The sequence below is a fragment of the Euprymna scolopes genome, chromosome 33, assembly GCF_053919585.1.
Source record: "Euprymna scolopes isolate OS-2025 chromosome 33, ASM5391958v1, whole genome shotgun sequence".
Classification (NCBI taxonomy): domain Eukaryota; kingdom Metazoa; phylum Mollusca; class Cephalopoda; order Sepiida; family Sepiolidae; genus Euprymna; species Euprymna scolopes.
The window spans coordinates 41148214-41175204 of NC_136514.1; positions in this window are offsets into that span (position 1 = coordinate 41148214).

Genomic DNA, 26991 nt, shown 5'->3' on the forward strand with positions numbered 1-26991 from the left:
AACTTTAAAATAACTTTTTTAGATTAAATTTTTTAAAACTTATTTCAGATTAGAAAATCTTTACAATTTAATAAAGAACATATTTCATATAGGTTTCATTAAAAATTTTCAGTAGATAACGAGAAAAATAGAGATGAAAATTTCAAAAGGACTGTATAACTGGTTACGCTCAATAGTAGTCCTCGCCAGCGAAAGTCTTTGTTAGTATTATTATTATTATTATTATTATTATTATTATTATTATTTAAAACATTTGTGTCCTGCTCTTTCTAAGGACTAATATATATATATATATATATATATATATATATATATATATATATATATATATATATATATATGCGTTTCATCTAATACTTTCCTTCATGTTTATTTCTTATTGTACCGACTTATACTAGTGCGCTTTTCGCTACGATCAAACTGAAATATATTTCCCGCTAAAACGAAAAATCAGTTTTGTCTACGTTTAGTAAAAATGGAAATCCTTCCAGGCTGAGGCAATCTTAATTTTTCTCGCACTCTGAAATGCTCCTTTTTGGGGGTTTATTTTCCCACATTTTTTTTTTAAACAACCTTGTATCTTACTTTCTCCACGTAGAGGAAAAGTAAATAAAGCCTTATCCTGGAGCCATTCCACTCTTTGGGGGAGACGACTTGGACCTAATAAAACTGTTTTTATCTACACGATAAAGGAGCATTGGTAGAGATGCGACGGTGGATCAATTGTTTGCGACACGGATTCACAATCTGGGCGTGCAAGTTCGAATGCAGGTCGTGCCACACAGGTTATTTAACTTAAGGATGTTTGCAACCTTAACGTGATCCCTTTCCTAAGTACTCGAGATCATTCACGAAAAAGATAGAGAGGAAACGAATGTCAACACAATCGTCATGAATAATGATCAACAAACAACCTCGGCAGCTTTTCTTCGTTACTCTTATTAGCAGTAGTAGTAGTAGTAGTAATAGATTTAATAGAAGTAGTAATATCGCTCGTATTACTAGCATTGGAGCTTTTTCATTTATAAAGTTAATGCACTCAATGTATTGACGACAATATAATAATCTATTTATAAAAAGTGAAAATTAGAAATGTACTACTACTGATACTACTACTACTACTACTACTACTACTAATAATAATAATAATAATAATAAGTAAATGAATAATGATATAAATCCTTGTTTGTGATTCATTTCTTGACGGTGGGGGATTGTCGAGCGTTGCTTCTCGTCAACGGGGGAGTTTTGACAAAGAAAAATGGCGGTTATGCGTTTTTCTCCCTTATTTCCTGTTCCGTGACGCAAGTCACAATGAATTGTGATTCCCCCGCCGTAAAACAAACAAGAAAACAAGAAGAGAAAACAAAAGAATCAGGAAGACGAAAAGAGGGGTGGCGATATGCAAATGAGAATTGAATATGTGTTTCAATTTCAAACAAATTTTATTACATTTGAAAAAGATCAAAATAATTAAAAAAAAAACAAAAACACGTAAGAATGAAAACCGAAAAAGGAGATAGACTAACGTGGAACTATGTTCACGCGTATGGAGAGAGCAAAAAAAAAAAAAAAAAAGAAAAGAAGAAAAACAAAAGAAAGAAAGAAAGAAAAATTGCAGGAAGATTAGACTGAAAAAAAAAAGGCGAAAGAATAACGAATAGCGAGTGTTATACAAATAATATAAATGAAGTTGAAACACGAAGAAAAAAAACAATGATCGGACACAAGAAAAGGACACAAGAAAAGAGCTGCACGTATGGATAATAGCGGATAGGTTTTCAGTAAAGAGAAAGACATGTAATAAAAGAATATGGAAGGACAAAAAAGTGAAAGTGATGACGAAGAACGAAAAAAAAATACAGATACAAAAAATAAGTAAATCTATGAACAAACGAAGGTAAACAAGTAAAAATAAATGTGAAAATAAAGACAGTAAAAAGTAAGAAAAGAATAGGTAAAAAGTAAAAAAAAAAAAACAGAATATAAAAAGAAAAGAAAATATATATAAATATTTCAGTTGAACTATATTTTCTTATAATATATAGCAATCCTTATTTAAGACACCCAATGTAATTACCGAGCAATATAGTGATTAAATAACAAAAAAAACAACTATATTCCAAGATTCATGATGTGGACCATCTTATAATTTATTCCTTTAATTCACTGACATTTACATTCTTGACAGTATCTGTTTCGTATCGTAAAATCAATCACATAATTTTTATATAAATCAGTGAATGAAAAAATGGCGTAATGGAAACATATTAAAGGTATTTGCAGGTTTTTTTTCCAATTTTCGGATTTAAATCATGCCAAATCACACTTAATTTCCTTTTGACGGATTGATTGTTGCTATTTCTTCTGATGAGTTAGGAGCATAATAGATTCACTTATTGATATAATAATTAAGTGATTCTGCGCTACGAAACAGATACTGTAAAGAATTGTAAATGTCAACTGAATAAAATAAATTATAAGATGGTCAATAGCATGAACTTTGGAATATAGTTTTTTTGTCATTTATTCATTATATATATGTATATATATGTATATATATATATATTTCACACATATGTATATATATATTTCACACATATATATATATATTTCACACACACACACACACACACACACACACACACACATATATATATATATATATATATATATATATATATATATGATGAAAATAATGGAATAAGTATTCCGACAAAATAGAGAAATAAAAAGGAAAAAAACCGTATTAGATTTTCATCAACGTTTCGTCTTTATTTCGAGACTTCCTCTGGAGAAATAAAAAGGAACAAACCGTATTATGTGTTCATCAACGTTTCGTCTTTATTTCGAGACTTCCTCTGAAGGAAGTTTCGAAATAAAGACGAAACGTTGATGAACACAAATAAAGACGAAACGTTGATGAACACATACTACGGGTTGTTCCTTTTTATTTCTCTCTCTCTCTCTCTCTCTCTCTCTCTCTCTATATATATATATATATATATATATATATATATATATTTCTGTGAACATATCTTTATTCACTTATATTTAATATATACCAATCCTTATTTAAGAAGGTCAATGTAATTACAGAGCATATAATGGATAAATGACAAACGTTCATTTGTTTTCCATATGTAAATATGTGCAATAGATTGTAATCATTGAACATATTTGGGTAAACTCTAAATTTGGATATATTAATTATAATAGATTTATTCATAAATAGAACATTACTGGCAGAATCTACCCGAATTAATATAATTTGTTAATACGTATATGCGGATTAGTGACTTTACTTCTAAAATTCAAAATGGCAAAATAATAGCAAACTATAAGGCACTTGCAACTTCTATTCTAATTTCTTTTTTATTCATGTCCAAACGAATTTTATTCCTTTTTGGTTGATTGATTGTTGCTATTTCTTCTGATGAGTAACGATCTGATTGATATAATAATTAAGAGATTGGTTTTGTGCTACGAAACAGATACCGTCAAGAACTTTAAGTGTATACTGAATTAAAGGAATAAGCTGTAAGATGGGCAGCATCATGAAATTTGGAATACAGAATTTTGTCGTTTATTCATTATATACATATATATGATGTGTGTATATAAATATATATATATACATATATATATATATATATATATATATATAGCGTGTCAGAATTCGATGAAAATAAATCAAATATAGTGCTTGATCGCGAATGCGAGAGCTGAAATACAAATATTTATTTAAAACGAAATATATATGTTCCAAAGACGACCCAGCGATTTCATTGTACTGCAACATCCATCTATGGCTGATAAGAATCCAATACAACTCATCAGCGTCGGTGGAACGAGAAAAACAAAACGGAAATATAAGAAGAAAATAAACACCAGTTTACAGGCAGTGTCTGTGTTCTTAAGTCCCCGTTGTAAATTGGTCTTTAGTCAAAGCAGCTAAGAGATTCTGTTTACAGAAGAAAAGGGAGGGTGGGCAAGTACGATAGTATTTATTTTCTGTTCATATTTTATCAGCCCAGATGGTTGTTCGATGCAATGAAACCGCTTGTTCTCCTTTGGAATATATATATATATATATATATATATATATATATATATATATATATATATATATATATATATACATGTATATATATATATGTATATATATATACATGTATATGTATATATATATATATATATATATATATATATATATAAAGCTGAATGTGTGTGTGTTTGGTCACGAATAGGCTCCTATATGGTTGACTATTTAAAAAAAAAACGGATTACATACAATGATTGAAGATAATCGAGACACAGGAATAGGTATGTTTGATCTGACAGAACAAGGGTTCATTAAAATTATGGAGTCTGCGTTCGCGCCTTGTCCAAAAAGTATGGAAATAAAAATTAAAAAAAAACAAAACTCACAAATCTTTTTGATATAGATGTACATAATAATACTTTTATAAGTATGTTTTAAATTAAATTGGGATGGTATAATAAAATTGTGGGGTCTGCGTTCGCGCCTGGCCTCCATAGAATGGAAATAGGCACACACTTTAATAAAGACTTTTCATATCTATCTGCGTAAGTATACTTTGATAATTATGTTTCAGTTTGAAGAAATATGGTATAATAAAATTATGGGGTGTTCGTTCGCCCCTAACCTCCATAGAATGGAATATGTCACAAAGTTCAACAATCTTTTTTAATATAAATCCACAGAATATTGTGATAATGTTTCAGTGTGAACTGGTATGGTAGAATAAATTACGGCGTTTATCTATTTTATGTTTACTTTCATTATATTTTGCTTTGATTTTGATACCCCCCGAATTCGAGGCTATCTCTTTAAAACCCTTTCTTTTCATAACCTATCATATTTTAATAAATCAGAGTCCATTTTCTGTAGGCTGTTTTTGAACCCAGTCAACGACGGGTACTTTTGCTAGTATATATATATATATATATATATATATATATATATATATATATATATATATATACATACATATATATATATTGCTAGTATATATATATATATATTGCTAGTATATATATACATATATATATATGTATATATATATATATATATATATATATATATATATATATATATATATATATATATATACTAGCTGGCCGCCTGGCATCAGTCGGTCGTAAAATATGCTTAAATATAATATTTTGATTAATTCAAATTTCACATTTATTATTATATTCCATAGGACCCAATATATAGGAATGATTTTAAAAGTTAAAAAAAAAAAATCCTGACTGCTGCACCATCATCAAAAATCGAAACCAAAACGTTTAGTTTACGATTTACTTTTTCCTTTCATGTTTATGACTGTACTATGAAAATATATTTGCTGCAAAGATGAAAAGTAAAACAGGGACCAATAGCTATTACGTCACGCATGCATATTCGTAATACCGTAGTTCGACCTTCACCTAGCAAATTTCATTTTTATTTTAAATTTTTACACCGATTTTCCCACCGACTAAAACCCAAATATAAAATTTCACCTCTGTTCAAATACCCTATATATAAAGTTTCATATATGTAGACCAAAAAATGACGGAGGAGTTTTTCAGGCAAAATATTATATATATATATATATATATATATATATATATATATATATATATATATATATATATATATATATATATATACAGTGATGATCATATTTATTGGCACGGTAAAATAAAAGTTAAATTTTGTCTAATAAATTCTAAAAAAGGGATTATATTAAAGAAAATAACAAAGTATATTATGTATTTTTAACTGGCCTTTCCGATGCAGCAATCGGATTTTAGAAAAAAATAAATAACAAAGGAACAACAAACATAATTGCAAAAAACCCTTGTTCAAAATTATTGGCACGATTTATTTAATAATCAATTGTATAGCCTTTGGCCTTGATTACCTTCCTCAGTCGCTTTTCATAGTTTACAACCGAGTTGTTGCACTCTTCAGTAGTAATTTTAGCCCACTCTTCCTGACAATAATCCTCCAATTGAATAAGATTCTTAGGCTTACTTTGCATTACCCTCAATTTTAATGTTCTCCATAAATTTCCAATTGGATTAAGGTCTGGGCTTTGTGATGGCCACTCCAAAACATTAATATGATTGTCCTCAAGCCATTTCTTAGTCAGTTTAGCCGAATGCTTTGGGTCATTATCTTGCATGAACCACCAACGACGACCAAGTGAGAGCTCTTTAGCAGAGTCTTTCAGGTTTTCATCCAATATTTTAACATAATCTTCCCTTTTTATGCTACCTGTGACCTTAACAAGTCGCCCTGGTCCAGAGGCAGCAAAGGATCCCCAAAACATCAAACTGCCTCCACCGTGCTTCACTGTGGGTATGGTGTTCTTAGGCAGGAAAGCTTCGCCAGATTTTCTGTAAATATAAGACACTTTATTATGGCCAAATAACTCTATTTTCGTTTCGTCAGTCCATAGAACACGTTTCCAGAATGCAACATCTTTATCAATATGACGTTTTGCAAAGGCTAGCCTTGCTTTTAGGTGCATAGGCTTCAATAAGGGAGTCGTTCTCGGACGACATGCTTTTAAACCAGCTCTCTTCAAAACTCTACCAACTGTATGGCGAGATACATTCACTCCAGAGGTTCTCTGTTCATCAACAATTTCCCCAACAGAGATCCTTGGGTTTTGTTTTACTTGTCGAACAATTTTCCGTTCATCTCTTGGGGAAAGAATCCTTTTTCTCCCTCTACCCTCTAAACTCATAACGTGGCCTTGCGATTCGAACTTGTTTATTATGGCTCTAACAGTGGATTTGGGAAGGTTTAGCTTCTTTGAAATCTTATCATAGCCCTCCCCATTGGTATGGCATGCTACAACAAGCTTCCTGACGTCTTCGCTGTGTTCCTTAGTTTTAACCATGGCGATTGAAAATTATAATTTAGTCACTTATAATAGTTTAAATAAATCGCTATCTAAAAATTATCTGAAAAAATTATTCACTGAATTAGCGTTAAACAAGCATAATATGGCTATAAAAAAGTTCAGAAAGCACGTAAACCGGAAATTGATTGATATTATACTGATACTAAAAGAAAAACAAAGCCGTGCCAATAATTTTGAACAAGGGTTTTTGCAATTATGTTTGTTGTTCCTTTGTTATTTATTTTTTCTAAAATCCGATTGCTGCATCGGAAAGGCCAGTTAAAAATACATAATATACTTTGTTATTTTCTTTAATTTAATCCCTTTTTTAGAATTTATTAGACAAAATTTAACTTTTATTTTACCGTGCCAATAAATATGATCATCACTGTATATATATATATTATATATATATATATATATATATATATATATATATATTTATTTATATATATGTGTGTGTGTGTGTGTGTATGTATGGAAAGAGGTTTACGTTTACTATAAGCTTTTTACGCAAATATTACGCAAGTATAAATCATGTAGAATATCTGCATGAATATAATTACACGTAATAGCTAACTAAAGATTATCATCCCATAACAAAACCAAAAACTAATAGGGGATTAATTTAAAATAATGTTTAAAAGAATATGCAAATGAACTAGATCTTTTACAGATAAATGCAATTCAACGACCCATATTTAACCAAGTGTTATTTTATCTTCAATTAAAAAAAATAGTTTTATTAGAAGGGGTATGGATACATTAGTGTTGGGACAATTGATCTGAATCGTGCATCGGAAACATCAGATCATTTAGTATTGGAATCAGAAGAATTCGCGCCTATTTCCGATGCGGAAACGTTTCTCTTTATTGTATTTTTTTATGTGAGTTTGTTGAAAGAAAAAACTTCTATTGCTAGTAATAATAATAAAATAATAAATATTTATTGATTTTAAATAATCGGAAAAAAGTAAAATCGATAAATCATCCCCCATAGTGAATTTTTTACGTTTAGGAAAATATTTGCAAATTTAACAAGTTTGTTTTTGCGGCAATCGGGAAATCACCAACTCAGCAGTAAAATATAAAGCGATTTATAAAGAATCAGTAATCGTATGGGAATCGGGAATTTAATACGGAATCGGAAATTGTATCGAAATCGGGAAATGTTGGAATCGTCCGATCACTAATTTCTATCTATCTATCTATCTATCTATCTATCCATCTATCTCTCTCTCTCTCTCTCTCTCTCTATATATATATATATATATATATATATATATATATATATATATATATATATATATGTATATATATGTGTATGTATATATATATATATATTGTTTATATAATATAATAATTCATTGACGCGTGTTTCGTCGTCTACGACTCATCAAAGAGAGAGAGAGAAAGAGAGAGACGGAGAAAGAGAGAGGAAAGATATATATATATATATATATATATATATATATATATATATATATATATATATATATATATATATATATCTAAGAAATGTTCCGTGTGCGTCTGTGAAACAGCTGGACCGATGTCTTTGAAATTTCATACGAACCTACTTCATCCCAAGTGCATTTGAGAGGTTTTATTACTGCACAAGGAAAAGAAACCCAGCCTATAAAATCAACTGTATAATCTTTTATAAGACATGGGCGTGTTAGAATTGAATGTTTCATTTTAGAGCACCAGTGAACCATGATATTTGACTTTTGTACGTTTAACTTTATTTTAAGTGATTATGTATAAATAATTTCATAATGTCAACAGTTGGTTCTATAAGACAGGGATGTGTTCGATATATATATATATATATATATATATATATATATATATATATATATATATATATATACACACTACGGAAAAGGAACTTTGTCTCTGTGTGTGTGAGTAAGTACCATACGAACTGTGAAACGGCTAATTTTCTATGAAATTTTACAGGACGATACTTGATGTGCATGGGAGTGTTCTTACGCAGTTTTTTTTTTTTTTTGAATCGGAATGCGTCCGATATGTATTGGGCGTCGATAATCGAAAAAATCCGATTAAAGAAGGAAGTCTGATCTTTACCTAAGTGAACACTGTTATACCACCTAACATCGCAATTTCATTCGAGAGGTTTTCTCACCGCACAAGCAGAAAGTTTCAGCCTATAAAATCAACTGCATATTCTTTTATAATGTTCGAATTGAATGTTTTGTTTTAGAGCACAACTGAACCATGATGCTTTACTGATTATGCAGCATAATATCATAAAATCAACAACTGGTTCTTTGATAAGACAAGGGTGCGTTCGGAATGAATGTTTCGGTTTAGAGCACATCTGCCTGTTGCATTTTAAACTTTATTGAAGCTACTATTTACAGATAATTTTTTAGAAGTCACCAGTAGATACTCTACAGTGTACTGTAGCGTACAATGTGGTGACTAAGTCAATTTGGGGTAGCATGTGTAGCTCCTGTCTGTACAATGAGCGGGGGGGGAGCAGACAATCAATTTATTTGATTTAAAATGATCGATACCAACATTAACAAATTCCTAATGAACCGCCCACTTAAGTAAACACTTCATCAAATCTCCACACTAACGTAATGTACTTGCAATACCCCTTATCCCTGAGTGGCTTCCGGGCCTTGATAAGTGGTGATCACTGTGTAAAAAAAAATACCACCAATTACGATGACAAAAATGATAAAGAATCACTTTATGTGTATGTGGCTGTGTATGCGAGTTCATCCATATAGACTCCGAAACTTCTGAGCCGATTTAAAAAAATTTTTTTTTAAATATCACAAAAATTCACTTTATGCTACTAGGACAATTTTTTTTTAGAAAGGTTTTGTCTCCAATAAGTATAAAAAATCGATAATCGAAAAAAATCTGATGAAAGAATGAGCAGTGCGATTTCGACCAAAGTCAACACCATTATAGAGCCTAACACCACAATTGCTTTTGAGAAGTTTTATCACCTCACAAGTCCTTGCGTACGAAATTAACTCATGATGCTCTGATAAAACAGTGGCGCCTTCGAAATGAATGTTTTTGTTTAGAGCGCAACGGTAACATGATACGTGACTTTTGCATTAAAAAAACTTTAATTCAACCTATTATATAAAATAGTTACATAAAATCAACAGTAGGTACTCTAATGTGCTACGTAGACTACAATGCCATTTTTCTATAAGCAAGCAAAACAAAAAAAAAAGAAATAAAGAAAGAGAAAAAGTGATAACGAACATAAGAAGTAAAGAACTGATAGAGAAAAAGGCATGGAATAAATAAAATGTATACGAGGTGCATTCAATAAGTTCCCAGACTTTTTCTGTGTGGATACTTTTATTGATAGTGCACACATAAAACTCTAGAGCCTTTCGAAGTAATCTCCTCCGATTTCAATGTACGTATATAATTCCAACAACTACTGGAATGTCCCCTGAAAGTCCTCTTCTGTGAACGTGCTAATGATCCACATCACAACCTCTTTTATCTCCTCAATTGTCTCATAAGTAGAGCCTCTCAGGTTTTTCTTAAGATACGGGAATAAGCAAAATTAACAGGGAGCAAGATCTGGACTATAGAAAGGTCGAGAAACTGTCTTGATGCCCATCTTGGTCGAATAATCTGTGACAAGGATGAAGTTGTGGACTGGTGCGTTCGTTCAAATATTCTGCATCTTCAGTTTCTCGCGAATAATTGTGTGTACAGTTCCCACACTGACATCAAACTGTGCACGTATAATCTCTATAGACGCACGACGGTTCTTATTCATGAAATTCCTTATTTGACCGATAAACTCTCGTGTTCTACCTTCCTTACTCCTACCACGCCTCTCACTATCCATCATAGACTCCCTGCCTTTCCTGATTCTCTTATGCATCTCAAATACTCATGCTCGATAAATGCAAGATGGTCCAAAAGCTATCTGAAGCATTTCATGCGTTTCTGTGGCATTTTTTTCCAAGTCTAAAACAATTCCATTGTATATCGTCTTTTCTAAAATGTCTTCACGTCCAAAATGCATTTCTGAAATTCAACATTTATAACAGTCAGGCTTTGGTAGAGTGTATTCAAATAAGTTAAAATATACAATAGACTTTTCATGGACTCTATATAATTTAACGTATCGCCGTTTACTGTATATTTTAGTTTCCACTTTTAATTTTCATTTTCGCTCCTTCGCACTTTTACTTCAACACATGATGATTCGTGGACGAATCGAAAGCGCTCGTGATAGCAACAATTATGGAACTTTTATTAATAATGCTGAGTTTGATACAAAAGAGATTATACAGAAAAATCGAAAAATTAAAAATATTAATCATAAAGCAAAGTGTCTCCGTTGCATTTAATAACATTTGCTTGAACACACACACACACACACACACACACACACACACACACACACATATATATATATATATATATATATATATATATATATATATATATATACAAAATTTCACTCTTGTTGGTTTGGGGAGGAGTTTCAAATCTGATTCTGAGGCTGCGGATCTTGATAGCATTGTTTTCCCTGTAAGAAGTAACTCTAGGATGACCAGATTTAAGGGGAATCACAAACACTGTCGGTGCTATGGTTCTTTTGCACAGTCATTCGTCATTTCTCATCACAGTTCAATCTGCGGCAGATTTCACAATGGGTTAAACCGGAAAAGTTGAAGATTAATGAGCTCATGACGATCACTAAGAGAGACTTACAGTTAATTTTGCGTTGCTTCGATTGCTAGGAACCTCTTTATGGCATGTAATTCTCTTGATCATGTGGAGATCGTCATTTAGCATTGCTGTGAAGAAACTTCTTGAAAGGTAGATCGATGAAAATAGCTCCAGACAGAACGTGAATCCAATTGATGTAAGGGGCTAACAAGAATTAAATAATATTTCTAAATTTTTGAGATGGGGATTATTCTTATTATTTGGATTCATCTGACTACTGTTCTAATCTTGAGTGTGATTTTTTCAACCTTTCGGTCGATGAGATCTCCGACCCTCTTCAGTTATATTTTGACGAACTCGGGAATGTTTTAGTCGAACCCGGGAATTCGGACGGAATTTTGAGCGAAACCCTTTATTTATTTCACTAGGGTAGCTTGCTCTTTCCGAGATCGAGAGAAACGTTCCCGAGTTCGACAGCATTAACCCGAAGAATGTCGGCGGTTACATCAGCCTAAACGTTGTGGAAATCACACTCAAAATGAGAACAGTAGTCCGATGAATCCAAATAATACAGAGAATGTAATATGAGTATCGCCTAGACAGCAGATATATATAGGGTTTAATCATGGAACATGTGCTTGGAAAGATACATCGAGAGCAATGCCAAGGCTGCTGCTAAGAAGGTGGGCTCTCTCAAACGTGCTAGAAATTTACTTATGCCTGAAATTATTCTGTACCTCTACAAGGCCACCAACTGCCCATGTATGGCCTCTATAATACTACCATTGTCACATTTGGACTGGTGCATCAGCTACTAGTCTCTCACTCTCGGAAAGGGTTCAAAAGAGAGTCGCCAACCCGATGTTCTGAACTCTCATCTAAACTTCAACCTCTGTCCCATCGACGAAATGCTGAAGCTCTCTGCCTGTTTTACAAGTATTTTAATGATGGATGCTCCGACGAACTACAAGTACTTGCACTCCCTCAGCGTAAATACCCCCGACAAACCAGACAAGCAGCACAATCCCACTCCTACACAGTAGAGATCTCTAGATGTAAGAAAGCCTTCTACTCTAATAGTTTCTTCCCAAGAACTACTTGACTTTGAAATTCCCTTGCGAGTTCCTGATTTTCCTACTGTACTGACATGCAGAAGTTCAAGTATAATGTCAACGGACATCTTGCTGCTCAACTTCCTACATAGTATCCATTAAATTGTCCATGATAGTAGCACTCTACATCAAAGTGGCGCTGTGCCTTGTTTGGGGTTAAAAAGTAAATTTTAAAAAAGTCTAGAAATCACCAACAGGACAAGTGTTCCACGTACCTGCAATTTCTGGAAAGAAGCGACAGGAATAAAAAAAAAACTGTTATAAAATAAGGTACAAAGCATTGATGAAAACTTTAGCTCGAAGATGCAGGGGCCACAAAGCAGGGGGGGGGGGAGAATGCAATTCTAGCATGCCCTAATAGAATTTATTAAACTGTATTGAGATTAAGAACATCACGCCTATAAGAAAAAAGGTTGGGGACAATCAAATCGGAGATACGATTCTGCATCTTTTCAAGAACCCTCGAGGAATTCACAATATAACGATGTTGTACAGCAGAATACCGTTCTACCCGTACACCGAAGTCCACGTGAAGGTAATAATTGAATCATTAGTATGAATGTTCCGTCCAGAACTACGTTTAACTGTTTGAACGTCTACACGCTTAACACGGCTTCCGGTAGCTTGTTCTATTGCCCAGTGACTAGTACTGAACAACACGTCTTTGTAAGAATTTGGCCGAAATAATCTGAACTGTCACTTCCCTTTGTTTTCACGAAGTGTCTAGCGAAGGGCTGGTTTGAAGAACAGGTTAGGGGTCCCGTTGTATTTGTTGAATATGATGTAAGACGAGGGTTTGGTTACTAGGCGGCTGTATATGCACTTGTAAATGCAGGTTGAGGGTCTCCCATCGATATGTTAAGGACTTTGTGTGGAACGCGTGGATCGCACCCTTCGGACGTTTCTGAACTCACTTCAGGGCTAGATACTATCAATAGATTAGAAGTATTAAGCATAGATCTTATATTCCAGTGAATAAAGAGACATGTATAGCAATAAAAAGTAGCTGGTGATGAGTTCATAATTTTAAAGTAGAGATTTTTATTTATTTATTCGTGTTTCCCTATAACGGGATTTATGTTTTATTTTTTTTTTATTTTTATTTTTTTTTTACATAAGATAATTATTTCCTATGTCCGTAAAAATAGGTTGACAAAATTATAAAGAATTTTGATGCCAATGACTTTAATTTTCACATTATTCAGCTCATAGTACGCAATACAATGTGGTCATTAATATCATTTATTCTTATTAATATGCTTAATCGTTGCTTAAAAATGAAACATTTTCCATCAACTTGAAAGAACTCATTAACTGTTCTAGTATTTAGATCTACTATATTTCAATCCGCTCTATTGCAGTACAGACTGATCGATTCTATGAGTGTAATGATACATTGGGCCTTTGTATAAAAACTATATTTCCCTTTAACGGGATTTATGTTTCAATTTTTATTTTTATTATTTTTTTTTACATAGGCATCACCACTTATCAAGGCCGAGAGGCCACTTGAGAATAAGAGTTAAAGAGTGTACAGTAGTCAATTGGACAATAGAGTAATCGTTAGCAATGGAAATTCAGTGAATTTGTTAACTTAAGTGGAACGGCTCATCAAGAACTTGTTTACATTGGACTTGAAGACAACCATATTGAAGTTAGCTGGAGAGCAGGCAAACGGAAGACAGTTCCACACGCGTACAGTTCTAAGAAAGAACCTTTGTTCATGGAATCTACGTTTAGGTTTTAGGCACAGATAAACAGTGGGGGAAATTATTGATAGTGTTTTCAGCTGGACGAGTGTTTCTCGTGATAGTTTGACCATAAATTGAAGCTCAAACTTATTGAGTTAGTTATGTCCCCGAAGATTTTAAATTTGAATTTGAATCGTAAAGGTTTGATTAAGCGAATGACAACTAGTTAATCAATAATTTATTCATTCTCCAAAAAGTCCAATATTCCAATACCAGGAGTTGTTGCAAATGTCTCTTTGTTTTAAATTAGCTTCCCAGTTTTGTGTGAAATTTCAACACAAATCAACTCAAATTAACTCGAAAAAAAAAACACATCGATTATATCATAATTATTCAATAGAATTTCGGATAAAAATAGATGCCAACACAAAAAGGCAGGTACTAAGTCATCAACCAAATATATTCAGTGTATGTGTTCGTCGATGAAATTGTAGGTAAAGTTTACTTAACTAAACAAGATCAACCAGACAATTCTAAGGTCAGCGGAGTTCTTCATTAGAAAAGGGAAACAAACTGCTTCCGTAATTGTCATGAGTTTAAGATAGAGTTAAAATTAATTAGTTATGCACCTGCATCCCAACAATGCCCTATTGGGTCACACTTGAAGAATTTTATTTTACATAGGAGTTACCATTTATCAAGGCCTGGAGGCAACTCGAGGACAAGGTTAATGAGTGTACACTAGTCAGGTGGACAATATTGTAGCAATCGATAGTAGTGGAACTTTGGTAAATTGGATTACCTAAGAGGACGGCTCATCAAGAATTTGGTTACTTTGGACTTGAAGTGTGGCATTTTTGCTTTATTTGAAGCGTGCTAATTTTTAGCTTTATTTGAAGACTGTAAAGCACGTTTGAATGACAGGCCGTAACGAATATATAACACGAATAACGTCTCGCCTGTGAAACACGTTATATTGTGAAATTTTCCTTTAGGACTAGAAAATTATTTTTTTCAAGATCAATGTTAAGTAATATCTGTTCTGTTAATTATTCAACATTCTCAATCTTTTCATCATGCAAATAACAATCTAACTGATTCTAATCGTCAAGTGGCTTTTGGCCTAGGTCAGTGAAAAGTGTTTTTGTGAGCATTAATCTCCTGCGTTCACTACGACATAGAAGCTACATGTTGCGTTTAGGTCAAAGTTGTTCGTAGACCCACCCAGTGTTAGGTAAACGCCTGACAATGCCGGGCTGAAAGCATTCAATTACCGGTTTATCTATCTATCTATCTATCTACCTATCTATCTAGCGGAGTAAAGACCATAGATTGAATCGTGGGAAACGATGAGACGAGCGAGCATGCAAGTGAAGAAAGGGTCGATACGGCATGTTGCGATATGTATCAAACTGGTTGACCGTTCAGGTTGAACTGGAAAGTATCCGAATGGGATGCGAAAGTAACCTGTCAGGGGTTCCGATTCGAATAAGGTAAGTTAAGTTTAATGAGTTTATTTGAAACACCGAGGAAGCAAGATGAGTGAAACAGGTCTCCTCATGGGGAATGGGGGCGACGGTCTCTAAATGAATGCAAAGAAACGCTAAAAGTCCGAGATCGTTGAGTTCACTCTGTTTTGGGGATGATGAGGTGCCTGGGAGTGAAATAAACCAATAAATAAAAACAGATATCGTCTTGTGCCTGTTTTTCTACGAGGCTATAACAGAACCCAGCTCCCCAAGACGTTAGCGAACCCCCCCCCCCATGCAGCGGTCAACAGACAGAGAAGGCCACGCGGCAACAGGTATGTCGTTATAAATGTACAGTGAGTTATATGTAATGCACACACGCAACCACTAGACGAGTCACGAGCCGTAAAGCCACTGAGAGCACGAGAACAATACCCCGTAAAATAATACACAATTACACAAACCGTTAGACAGACATAAAAAATATTACTCCAGTCTACAACGAAGACTCCTCATACCAAACAAGGTAAAAAATCTAGTTTGTAAACAAATAATAGATGTTTATGATTTTTTTTTAGCATTATAAGTTATATCATCTGCTTCATCGAATGACAGACTTATCCCATCCGATCCTTTCGTGATCAGACCAAAACTCAGAAAACCGATTCATTTCGGTCTTTACTCAGAGGCATTGAGGATCAAACTTTTCCTTCGAGTTACAACAGCCAAACTGCTCAGTATCCCTCACGGAAACCCGCTGCCTGCTTCAAACGTTGAACTCTCACTCCCTCTTTCTTTCTACCTCAAGGAAATAAGTGCAACTCAGATCCCATCTCCTTTCTATTCCTTGAAATCCTTTCTACTTTTGGTGTCTTGTTAGTGGTCATTGTTCTGAGGCTGGCTTACGAAGACACCCACTTAGAACCTCGTTTAATAAGTGTTGTGAGATCGAAACTTACCTGCATCATAGACACTTCCAGTTCTATATTAAAATGTGAGATAACACTCTCTGTGAGCAGTATCGTAATACCATAGAAACAGCAGGCGTACTAGTAGTACGCAGCGCGTACGATTACTCATAATAAACACCGCAGGATGATCCTATCCTTATAACCTTTTAGTTGGTATATTTTTCGTACACCTAGTCAGTGTTCCATGTTTTCATTCCATGGTTCCAACATAGGGTCTACATCAATAAATCTGCACTTCTGGGGTCATCTGTGAATGGCTCTGGAGCTATCTTGTCACGAAAGTGATACCAGCGGGTATCTTCCAATCTCAATAATATCCATATTTTCTGCGATTAAAAAGAATAACTTTTTGGTAGTCTGTGTCTATTTTAAGTTCTTCACGTCGTCCTCTTCTCGCAGGCAAGCATGCAAAGATTGCACGCCTGTTATTCACATGAACCCATGAGAGATTCTGCACAGTAGATTTCTGCACTTTTACTAGTGAGCGTTCCTCTATAAATTATGACATCGCTTTCTGGATTTTCTGATATTTTTATTAGTTGGTCATCGAATCTGTATCCTGTTTCTTTCTGTTGCATTATCCATCCGGTTGATAGATGCTATTAGAGGGGTTAGTAATCCATTTTATATGAATAGTTCAATAGAATTGTCCACCGACTTTGCAGTCTATCCGTTGTGTTGTCTATTAGCTGTCTTTATTTATCCGAAAATAATGACTAATGGTGCCTTGTTCGTTTGTAATACGAAATATCTTCGTGTATATAACAGTCAATTTGTGTGACTGCAAAGACGATACGTAACGCGTAGTCTTCGATCCGACAATAATGTTTCTTAGCAAGTAGCATTGTCCTCGATTACTGCTCGATAGGTTTTGGAATTTCATCTGGTACTTTTACGAAAGATACCGGTTCGATTCCATACAAACTTGCGTCAATAGCAATTATTAATTCCAGGTTAGGTTTATAATCTGTAAGGAATAAGTTCGACGTTAGAACTTTAATTGTTTTACTGAATTTCCCCAGACATTCGGCTGTCGATTCCAATACCATCTGTAAAAAAAAAACATCCAGTTTAACAGCAAGTCCTGGGTACGTCAACCCGCACACATTCTCTGCAAAAATCAGCACGCTAATATATACATCTGTACACATTTCTTGGCTACGTCCTTATTAAAAGGGAAATGGCTCTCTCATAGTATTTAGGAAATGTTTAGGAAATGTTTACATTCGATATATGAATCCGTCTCTCTCTATCATAAAATATTTGCAAACACACGCGCACACACGCATACACCCCCCCACACACAAACTGGATCATTTGTAAAAAAATAAACATCCAGTGTAGCAGCAAGTCCTGGGAACATCAGCCTGAAAGAACAGTTGAAAATGAATTATATACGCTAAATTACAACCATGTAATCCCTACAGTCACCTACCTTGAAAATGCTGCTGAGAAACCTGACATAGTTATATGGAATAAGTCAGAAAGAGTTGCAACCTTGGTTGAAGTGAGTGTCCATAACGATGGAGGTCTGGACAGAGCTTAAACGGAGAAACAGACCAAATATCAAGATCTCATGTATGATATGAAAAGAAACTGGAGCCTTATGGAGATATCAACCATACCAGTTATTATAGATACCACAGGGCTTATGAAGAAGAACTTGAAGTCCTATCTAACTAATATTTCTGGTGAAACAAGTGCAAAAGAGATCCAGACTATTGCACTTAAGGGAACAACGAGGATACTAAAAAGAGCTCTCGGTTGGTTTCAATAAAAAGAAAGGCAATATTGGCAGCTAGATTGGCTTCCCCATATCCAGCGCTACAATCTTCAAAGGAAGAAAAAATTGTAAAAATACGTTCTCTTTGCTTTTAAAATCTCTTCAGCGAAACACAGAGGTTATGCATATTCAATATTAAAGTATGGTAATAGTTTGCTAATCTTATCAAACTCTGTTGAGATGTAAGATTTTCACAAGACGGCGTATCCTTAATTGCAATACCGCGTCCAGGATCTGACCTGCCGTTTTTATTTATTATATAATATATATTTAATTTTTTTCATGAAGAAATGTTATTTTACGAATTTTTATTTTGACCACAGATACCGGAAACACTGCTACAAAGTGTTTTCACAAATATAGAATATTTGTGACAAGGCTTTGTAGTAGTGTTCCCGGCATTTTATTATTGTTTACAAGTTATTAAAGTGCCGCCTAGGTCTAGATGAATTTGTAATCCAATGTAAGATCCGTGAGCAACGGATGTAGTAATAAAACACAAAAGGATGTTCATAGGTAGGCTATAATTTTTACTGGTAGGCACATAAATTGAAAACTCAGTATTATACAAGAAGTCATATTTGCACGAAAGTTGATGATAACGCAAAAATGTATGAGTTTAAATGATTTTTCAAATAAAGATCAGATGAAGAAAACAGAAAAATCAAAAGATAAAGCCGATTGGTCAGATACAGGAATTCACATGAAATAATCCATAGAAATAGTGATGCTCAGCACTATTTCTAAAGAAGTAACAGCCTGATTTTGCCCAAAGTCAGCATCACAATTGCATTTGAAAAATTTTATCAACGCATAACAATAAGGGCCTAGCATATAAAACCAACAGTAGATTCTGTAATAAAACACTGGTGTTCGAAATAAATAGATCTGCTTAGAGCACAACTGAACCATAATACTTGACTTTTGCATTTTAGAATTGAATTAAAGTCATTATATGAAAATAATTTTATAAAATCAACAGTAGGTTCTCTACAGTGCAACGCAAAGTACAATGTATTGTAGAATAAGTTACTGCAAGAAGAGTCGAATAGCGAATGTAAAAAAAGTGAGATGATTTTTTTTTACTCCCATTCACACACAAACAAGGGGCATCGCCACTTGGACATGAAGGCTATTTGGGATCACTTTAAAGAAAGATCAGGAATATGTTGGTTTACGTTACATTTTTACTTCTCCATATCTGTACAGTCAGAGAAGCAGATAGGGGGAACAGAATTTCAAATTCTAGCTGTTTGAAGGAAGACACTATTAGATTAGAAGACGCATCGGCATTTAGGGACCTACACGTTGAAGAGAAGATAATACCTGTAAGTAAAACACCATCAGAATAAACACATACTTCGATACGGCCAAAGGAGGAGGTAATGCTTGCGTGCATTTTTCATAAACGACAGTATACTACAATGCTCTAAATAAAGCGGTATTGCTTGAAAGGGTGGTTTCATGAAAACGTGGTTGTACGACATAATCACGAAGACACACCGGTTCTCATCAAATCACCGACGTTAGGCAAAGTTGAGCCTGGCTTTTACAAGATTGGTGACCATTTGGGAATTCTATGCACTGTATGTGCTTTCCGCTTATCTCGGCATTGTTGCTAGCCGTCCTGAATCTTCACTTGCATCTGGTATTTATCAATATCGACTCAGGAGAGATGTGGTTGGGATTGCGCAACTCTTGCCACAAAAAATTCACGCGCAGGCAACTTTTCTAGTGGTATCAATAGTCTGGAAAGACTGGAGGAAGACTTTTTTTTTTAGAACAAAACAGACATAAAATTACAAGCAATGGAAAAGGGAATACCTGGGTGGAGAGTTTCAGAAGCACAGAAGAGATATTACACTATTTCCATGGATTGACTATTATACGGGTACACGTTAACCTGTAAACCGAATCGAATATTAAAAGTGTAAAAAGGTGATTATTGATGGAAATATAGTTCCGGCTTCAGATAGGCCGATATCAAATCCCCATTATTATTGAATATAAATAAGCAAACTAAAACGTAAAAAAAAACAATGAATAACAATTGAAAACAGCCTTTTTGCCTGAGACACTATTGAAAGAAGAAACAATTTCGGTCATTGAAAATGTCGTTAGCAAAGATAAACTCTGTTAATAGAGAATATGCTTTAAACAGTGATACAAAAAGATGAAAGCGAGAGAAAAAAACACAGTGTTACATAAATCATGTGACTTTCAAATCTATATAAATACTAGTAGGGAGACCCGACGTTGTTAGGGGTTGAATACAGATCAACAACTGTCCCAGCCTACCATATTTTTACTGCCATCGAAATCGGCGAAATCGCCTATTTTTTAATCAAATCGATTGATAGTCTAGTATATGTACCAGAAAGAGCTTAATATGCCTCACCGAAATGACTTAGTCCATATTAGATTATAGTCTACATTGCTCTGCAGAAAATCTACTGCTGATTTTATATAATTATCACTAAATAATGGCGCCATTTAAAGTTTAAAATGCAAACGTCAAGTATTATTGCTCAATTGTGCTCTAAACAGAAACACGCATTTAGAACAGGCGTCTTCCTTATCAAAGAACAAAATGTTCATCTATGAAATTACTTCACATAATTACTTGAATTAAAGTTAAACGCAAAAAAAGCCAAGTATCATGGTTTAATTGTGTTCTAAAATTAAACATTTATGTAAACGTGCTCCTGTCTTATAAAATAATCAACACAATTGATTTCATAGGATGGGTATTTATGCTTGCGCCGTGTTTAAACTGAAAATGCACTTTTGAATATTAGGTTGCATAAAAGAGTTACCTTTGATCAAAATCGGACTTCTCTCCTTCATTCTTATTTTTCGATTATCGATTTTCGATACTTATTAGACGCAATCCGATGCAAAAGCCTACGCACGAACACTTATAGGCATGTAACGTATCTTCGTGTAAAATATTTACAAAATCTGCTCAACCGTTTCTGAGTACATAGGAAACGAACTCACACAGACAAATTAATTTTACAAGATAGTAGATAGATAAGTAGATAGCGCAAATAAAATGTGAAATTTACCAGCAGTAAACTTAAATAATTACAATTAACCATTCACACATATATAACGTATCTTCGTGTAAAAGTTTAAGAAAATCAGCCCAGCCGTTTCTGAGTTCATAGGGAACGGACTCGCACAAAGATACACAAAGATAGTATATTTTATATAATAGTAGATAGATAGATATATTAAAGAGCAAATAAAAATAGAGTGAAAGCAGAAAAAGTAAATAATGAGATTTAGATTTATGAATTTACTTACATTTCTGAAAGTCTGAAATAAAGATTGATAATTAAGATTATTTGGCTTATTTGAACTATTGTTTTCATTTTTAGATTTATTCGGACAACGTTTCGACGAAACAATCAGTCGTCTTCAGGTTAATCAACGCTAACGGAACGAGAGCTCACCTGAGGATTAAATAAAGTGTCCGTTGGCAATTCCACACAGATTCCCGAATTCGATAGAAAGATGCCAGAGTTTGAAAACATACATCTGCAGAAGGTTGTACCTTACATCGGCCAAAAAGTTCTGCGAATAACAATCAAGACGAGACCAGTAGTCTACATACAATCCCAATAGAATTTACTTTTTCAAGACTATATTTAACGAGGGAAAAAAAACAAAATGGCCAATATTAACGAACGAACATTGTTCGGAAATAAATTTAAGAACAATATTTATAAAATAAAAAAAAATATTAAAAAAATAGATAAATCTTGTTCCGAAATATCTTTATCAAAAATAATAAACCGGTATTTTTTTTTCGTCCGCTTTGACTTTATTTCAATCAATTGAAAACAATGAAATATCGTTGTCGTTTCCCGCCTTGGGTTATATCGAACGTTTTATTTGTGATTTCGTTTTGTTATCTATTGTTATTCCGCAAATCGACGACAGCGTCAGGGTGGATAACATTTTGGTATAATTCTTTTATTTTTACATCTCTTTGCAGAGTAAATTTATTTAACGTTTTTCTTTTTCTTTCTTTATTTAATTTCAACTTTGGCCCCCACGCACACTTCCTAAATTGGTCACTGTCGTTTTTGGTGAGTCGATTTGTACCGACTGTAATCGTTTTGACAAAGAAGCACGAAATGACAATTTTACTCGTAACCTTTTGTTTCGATCCGCGGTGCCATTTTTCTACGACGGTTTCATGGGGTTTCAGTATCTCAACAAAGAATTAGTTTGCCGTCAATGTTGAAACAATAGAAATTGTTTTTCAGTCGACATTGACAAGGTTATTGTTTTATATCTGGAGATAAATAAAAACAAGAATACGGAAGAAAGGGACGCTCTTTTGTGCGAGAGATTAAAGAGTTTACGAAAAGCCATTTTGAATTCCATGTGAACGAAAAATAGGCGGGGAAAAAATAAAACAAATGTGTGAGAAATATTTTTGATATTTGCTTTCAGGAATATAGAAAAATGATCTTTAGTTCTATGAAATCAATAAAATGCGCGTATAAAAACAAAGAAACAAACAAAAAGTGAGGAGTTATTGAAAAATAATTTAAGATAAAAGAATGTCTTAATTTATTATCTGTCCAAAATGGCTTATTTTTAATCTTTTGTAAAAAGAAAGATTTTTCCAAAAGATCTGACGAAAATAAATTTGATGAAATTTTTTTTTTTAAAGCTGTGACTTTTCAGTTGAAGCTTTGTTGAATCAATTGGAATGTTTGAAATCGTTTTTAGTGCCAAATTATAATTGGAAGAACAAAGTTCTTCGTGCGAGCCTTAATTATTTTTGTCTTCTCTTGATTATCGTAGAGTTTTATTCCGTATTTATGTCGATGAATTAATGAAACTCATATAGAGAAATTAATATATGTTTGGCTTGTATTCTTAGTTTCGTTTCCTGTTAGATAGTCGTCGAAATTATACAAATATTTCAGACGATGCTGAATTATTTCAGAAACAAGTGTTGGCTAGCCAGGGAATAGTGTACAACGAGCGTATATATGTGTCGGTATATATATATATATATATATATATATATATATATATATATATATATATATATATAGGGTGACCAAAACAACGGGCCCCAACTCTAATTAGGCCCCGTTTCTTAGTGTTTTGTCCGAATGAAATGAAACTTTGCTCATAACTAGTTTATTATATTCAAAACATCACATCAAAACACTAGGGTCTTTGGCCTTTTTTTCTCCGTTTTACAGCATATGTTCTAGGTTTCTTTTTTGGGGGGGGGTTCACCCTGTATATATACAAGACACATATAGTGTTAAACGTTCTACTATGTGATTCCTTTAGTGTATTTTCTATTGTGTGTTGACAGGGGGTTAGCAAGAGACGGAATCTTTGTCGATTGGAACACCAGCAACACACATACCTTAAATTTTCCTTCAATGTGTCCCTTTCATGCGTCCTGCACCTATATGTGCATTTCTCCGAAAGTGAAAACGCTCAGGCGTGAATTATATCGTGGTATAATCATTTATCCCTTGCTGAGTTCCTTTTCAGCGTTGGTACGCTTTGTATAAGACTACCTGTTTTTAGGTTGCTCCTTTCTGTCTTCCATGGGCGCAGTGTCCGTTCGCTGAAGTGTTGCGTATCGAACCGTTCTCCCTCGTAACTAAAATTCTACGTCTCCAAATTTCTTTCCAGCTACATAATCACTACACGTAAATATCCTTGCTGGGTTTTTGTCAGATATCTTTGTTTATATTATTGTTAGTTTAAATTCCAAATTAACATCAAGTCAACATCTTTGTTTTTGCTAGTTATGAAAACTAAACCTGTCTTTCTATTAAAACATTTTAGCATAAATAATTTTATCTGCAATATTAATAACGATCAGAATAATAATTTGTGTTGCCCGGTTAATCTTTCGGCGTTGCCCGGTTAATATCCAAAACAATGCTTTTATAACAACAGTTAATATGGTAAAATTTTTCAGTGGAGGATATTTTTTTTCTAGAAGGGCGTTTTAAGAGAAACAAAACCCGCATTACATAACCATCAACAGAGGTGGTTTATGGGAGGAGGTTGTCGGTATAATAGATGAGATACCCCATTATTTTCCTTTAATTTGACATTATAAGAAAGTACGTTACGTGAAAAAGTACAGGGGACAGGAATTCCACTCCTCTCAAAACGTTTTTCTATCAAATTGAAAGCAATCTCTCTGCTTGTAGTAGTGTTTAGAATTCGGTCCGTCGATGCCTTGACAAAATACGATGGTCGTTACAAAACTAACTATTTTATTAACTCAAAAACTAGCAGAGTAACCTCTGACCCCGTTGAAGTCGCAATAGTCGTGATCGTTTTTCTTCCGAGAGTTCTTTATAAGATTCTTCCGCATCGCAGACCTCGTTATCGGGTTGATAGCCGGTGTCCGCTGAAAATAACTAGCAGCTCATGTAAGCCAAAAGAAGGCAAACACAGAGGTTTCTAGTCTACGAAAGTTCATTCACGAAATTTACAAGTGTGTTACATATGTACAATTATTCAATTCGATCTTGCTACACAAAAAAAAAACAATCCGGAATCTTATTCTTCGCTCTCTACGGTTGCGGCGGTCGATGAGGGGGTTAGCGTCTCTCTTGTGTTAGTGTTTCTTCTCTCGAGATTCGGCTCAGATTTCCTAATTTTGACGCGGGCATTTGCTTATATTTCGAGGGAAGGGTTGGTTGGGATAAGCCGCTAAACCAATCATCGATTAGCACGTCTTTCGGGGACGTCACGATGCCTTGCACGGTCTGAAAATCTGTGATCACAACTCAGTCCCATTCACATGCTAAGAGGGGTTGACAGTTTGGCCCTGGTTAACCTTACACTCAAAAAGCCAGACGTCCTGGAGTTGGGTTTTTCCAGGCCAAGAACGAAATTATATTTCGTCCTAACGTAAAATTAGGCGGCATTAATTTTGGAACGCCTTTTGTAAAAAAAAAAAAAAAAAAAAAAACGGTTTCGTATCTAGTTTCAGTTTCTTTCCTACAACCTCTGTCTCGGGACAGAAACGTTGCTAATCTTTATTCTATTGTTCCGTTGGTAAGCGATCTACTGAGCTACACTTTATATTTCCCCTCACTAAAAAAAATTCAAAGTAAGTATATATCTATTTAGTATAAGTATATATCTATTTAGTAAGTATATATCTATTTAGTATAAGTATATATCTATTTAGTATCACAACACAACTATCCTTTACGCGTACATGTAATTTAAGTTATCGTTATGTTTAGCAATCTGCATTTAAACCAAATGAAGTACTGAGTTGGATATTTTCATTACAGTTCACTAAGCCTTAGTGTAGCGTTACACACATTTACACACACGTTGAAATGTAACAACCCGGGATTCCACACGTTGTAGCAGAGTACGTCGCAAAGAACATAATAATTTGACCTCTGTTTCTTTTTAAACAACGACATTTATTTCCTCATTCACCAGCCACGCGTGACTTCTCGTTACAGCTGTGACGTTACCCACGTCTCCGTTTCATAGTCTTTTCCCTACTGTGACGTCATTTCGCACACTGCTCGGCATTTGCCTATGCGCCTTCACGCTCTGTTATATTAGTACAGGGTGTCCAAAAGTCAATAAAGAGTTTTGAACGTTATTAGATTCGTTATTTTTTATGATATCTTTCTGTAATTTAACTCAATCTGACTAAGACATTGGGAAATTTAAAAAAAAAAACATGCAAAATCTAAATAATCTTTATTTATGAAAGATAATATCTTTAAGATGTTGGCCATTTTCGGCTTCGCATATTTGTGCTCTTTCCAAAACATTATTCATGACAGATTGCATAATCTCTGGATTGAGATTGAATTCCCTTATTTCGTTCCTGGTGTTTTCCTACAATTTTTGAAGGGTTTAAAGTTTGTTAACATAGACTCTTCCTTTAAGATATCCCCACAAGAAAAAAGTGTTGTGACTGGAGCAATCTCTTGCATTAAAATGCCATCGATAATCGTTTTGAGTCAAAACAATTGACCCCTGATTTTGGTAAAACAATTTCAAAACTTGTGTTCGTTGTTTAAGGCTATACTTATCCATAATCAATTTCAATAAATATTAGCTGTAAAATATTTAAAATAGAGAAACAAATACTCATTAATTGTAAAATGAGATGTTCAACCCTTTTTGGACACACTGTACTTCCATCCTGGCTCATAGGAAGTTAGAAACGGCCATGTTTTTTTGTAATCTACATTACTTGAAGATGATCTTATTGGAGTACCAGACTCTTTCTATCCGTTTTTTTTTTCTTTGTTCTTTCATCAGAATATTTTTCTTTTTGATTGATTGCTTTAACCAC